General features: G+C 54.1%; 1 pseudogene; it reads left to right on the forward strand.

Moving 5' to 3' along the window:
* Positions 1–3,961, forward strand: part of LOC119279812 — a 12,369-nt pseudogene that overhangs the window by 5,756 nt on the left and 2,652 nt on the right.

The following is a 3,961-nucleotide window of genomic DNA, read 5'->3' on the forward strand; positions in this document are numbered from 1 at the left end:
CGGCGGACGTTGTCCGGTCTGATCCGGACACGTCCGTCGGTGGCGGGGGTTGATCTGTTTTTTTTTTCTCGGAGGAGGACGGGGAGGAATCTGAGATCCGAAAGGGGGGGTGTATATATAGGCATAAGTGGAGCTAGGAGAGTCCAAACGAGGTGCGGTTTTCGCCCACACGATCATGATCGAACGATCTAGGACATGGAGCAGAGTTTGGTGGGTTTTGGAACAAATTTGGGGGGTGTTGGGCTGCAACACACACGAGGCCTTTTCGGTCCCTCGGTTAACCGTTGGAGTATCAAACGAAGTCCAAAAGGTACGAAACTTGACAGGTGGTCTACCGGTAGTAAACCAAGGCCGCTTGGCAAGTCTCGGTCCAATCCGGAAATGTTTAATTCCCAAACATGAAAGAAAGCTAGAAATGACCACCGGAGGAGAACGAAGCGCCGGAATGCAAAACGGACAACGGGGAAAATGCTCGAATGCATGAGATGAACACGTATGCAAATGCAATGCACATGATGACATGGTATGAGATGCATGAAAACAAAAACAACACACGGAGACAAAGACCCGAACCCGAGAAATAAATATAACTTGACACCGGAAACGGCAAGAGTTGGAGTACAAATAGGGAAAGTTACATCTGGGGCGTTACACTCAAGGCTAGGGCGAACGACGAGATGGCCGGCGGCGCCACCATGTCGTCGCTCCAGGCCGTGCTTGCGCACCTCTGGCGGGCAGCGTCCCGAGCCCGATGCCTCCCGCCGGGGCAGGAGATGTTCTGAGCCATGATCGTCAGGTGCCGGGGGCGCATGAGCGGCATCCCGCCAGACTACTTGGGAAACGCCATAGAGATCCGCGTAGCCTGCTGCACCGTCGGTGAGATCCTGGACAAGGGGCTGGGCTGGACGGCGTGGCAGCTGAACCGCGCCGTGGGGTCGTTCGACGAGGCGGCCGTGCAGGAGTGGTTGGATCATTGGCCCCGGGAACCCACGATTTTTTTCCACCGGAACTCGTCGTTTTCATCTGGTGGTGGGGCGCTGGCAATCTTGAGCTCGCCGCGGTTCGACGTGTTCGGGAACGACTTCGGGTGGGGGAAGCTGGTGGGCGTCCGGAGCGGCTCCTGTTGCTGTCAAGGCGATCGAGAGGAACGAGAGAGAGAGAGAGATCAGAGAGAGACGAAGCGAGCTGTTTTTGCGCCGGGCGGACTCCCCAGCTTTTCCGTAGTTCTATTCATCTGATTATTGTGTTTACAAACAACCTAGCTAACTAACCCGGCCCGCCCGCTGCGATCCGAAGTTGTCGCGCCATCCCACCACCTCCATAGCGCTAGCTTGCCACGCTGACCGGGAAAACCAGAATAGAAAACAAAATGGGGTGATCGTGCAAAGACTCGGCCCGCTCTTCTCTACTTCTACGTGCATGCTGCATGTGGACATCACATCAGCAGCCATGCATTGCTTATTCTAATCAAAGCAAACTAGTACTAGCACACACTCACGTGTGATGGAGCTTAGGTTAACAATTCTCCCCCTTAAGCTCCATTCCCCTTGCTAATCTCCCTGATGCCCAGCCTCTGCCGCATTTCAACATGTCTCACACGACCCAAAGCCTTTGTCAGTATGTCAGCAAGTTGATCATTAGTACCAACATGATCAAGCTCCAACTGTTTCTCCTCCACACACTCCCGTATGAAGTGATACTTCACATCTATGTGCTTGCTTCTGTCATGGTGGATGGGATTCTTTGCCAGTGCAATTGCTGATTTGTTGTCCACCAGAAGTTTGAACTTGATTGGCGCTTCGCCCTTCATCTCAACAAGCAGACGGCTCAGCCAAAGACCTTGACAAGTTGCTGCCCCAGCTGCCACATATTCCGCCTCACACGAGCTCATAGTAACTACCTTTTGTTTCTGCGAGGTCCATGAGATGGGATTGCCGCCGAAGAAGAACACCTGACTAGAAGTGCTTCTTATGTCCCCAAGGTCACCGGTGTGGTCACTGTCACTGTAACCGAGCAGTCCACCAGCTCCTCCTCGTGCGTAGCTGCAGCCATAGCTGAGCGTGCCCTGAACATACCGCAGAATCTGCTTTACAGCCGTCCAGTGAGTCATTGTCGGCCTCTCCATGAACCTGCTCACCAAGCCCACTGAATAAGTGATGTCAGGCCTCGTGTGAGTTAAGTACCTCAGGCTGCCAATGATGCTGCGGTAGAGAGAGGGATCAAAAGGCTTGGCTTCATCTTCCTTTTTCAGCTTGAGTCTGCATTCCATTGGAGTGTGACAACTGTTGCAGCCAGTCATTCCGGCCAGCTCAAGAATCTTCTCCGCATAGCTGCGCTGGCTCAATGTGATCGAACCCTCAGACTGAGCTACCTCAATCCCCAGGTAGTAGCTTAGCAGACCCAGATCGCTTATCTTAAAGAGCTGCTGCATTTGACCCTTGAACTGAATAATGTCATCTTTGCTGGTGCCTGTAATTATCAGGTCGTCGACGTACACTCCCACAAGCAAGTATGAGTGTGCATCACCTCTCATGTAGACAGCATGCTCTAGGGGGCTTCTGGTGAATCCAAGTGTACTTAGTGTCTCGTCAAGCTTTGCATACCAAGCCCTTGGAGCTTGACGCAGACCATAGAGTGCTTTATTCAGCTTCAACACTTGATTTTCCTTCCCAGCAATGACATAGCCTGGCGGTTGTCCCACGTACACCTCCTCTGAGAGATCACCATTCAGAAAGGCTGATTTCACATCCATATGGTGCACCTCCCACTCGGGATGAGCAGCCAGGGCAAGGAAGATACAAACAGTTTCCATTCTTGCAACGGGAGCAAATACCTCTTCGAAGTCAATGCCTTCTCTCTGCACATAGCCCTTTGCCAGTAAGCGTGCTTTGTGTTTGATCACATTGCCGTCAGGATCACGCTTCACTTTGTAGACCCACTTGAGCCCAATCTCCTTATGCCCACGAGGAAGAGTGGCGAGCTCCCAAGTGCAGCTCTCAGCAATGGAGTCCATCTCAGCGTCCATGGCACCTTTCCACGCAGAGTCGGACAATGCGTCATTGACATTCGCTGGCTCCTCAGTGCTCAGCAGACAGAGCAGCATGGCCTCGCGCACTGCCTCTCCCTCCGTCTCATCAAGAACGCAGGAGACGTGCCGATACCGGATGTTTCTGGTGTCCACATCATGTCGGTTCTCATCGTGGCTTGGTGGCGTGGCCCAGCGGATCTCCCGCCTAGCAAGCGGTGTCTCCAACTCGGTTTGAGGTGAGCTGAGCGCACTCGACTCGGGTGAGGAGCAGCTCGCACTCCCCTCTGATGTGAGCTGCGTGGGGGATGCCGCTGATGGTGCTGGTGCCGGGGTCTTAGGACTGGCTCGCGGCAAGGACGTCGGTGCTGCCGTGCCACTGTCCAGCTCGTGCACGCCATGCGTCATGGCGTAAACCACGCTGAAGGTTGCCGGAGTCGTCATGCCCGCGCCCGCGCTCTGGGCACTCCACGTGCACGGCCTGCTTTCCTCGAAGACCACGTCCCGCGTGATCTGCACCTTCTTCATCGCTGGATTATACACTCTGTAGGCCTTCGACCCCTCCTCGTAGCCAACGAAAACCATTGGCGTTGAACAATCACTCAGCTTGTTGGTCCCCGGCCCAACCTTCTTGACATTAACCGTGCACCCAAACATGCGCAAATGATGCACGCTGGGTTTACGGCCGTGCCACGCCTCATATGGGGTGACACCATCCAGGCTGCGTGTAAGGGCTCGGTTCAGTATGTAGACGGCCGTCTTGACAGCTTCTGCCGAGAAGTATGCCGGCATGGACATGCTCTTCAACATGCATCTGGCCATCTCTACCACGGTTTGATTCCGCCGCTCTACCACACCATTTTGCTGAGGTGAGTAAGGAGCCGTGGTGTAGTGCTTGACACTGATCTCCTCGTAGTACGCCTTGAATTCACCAGA

The sequence above is a fragment of the Triticum dicoccoides genome, chromosome 3B (genome assembly GCF_002162155.2).
Source record: "Triticum dicoccoides isolate Atlit2015 ecotype Zavitan chromosome 3B, WEW_v2.0, whole genome shotgun sequence".
NCBI lineage: Eukaryota > Viridiplantae > Streptophyta > Magnoliopsida > Poales > Poaceae > Triticum > Triticum dicoccoides.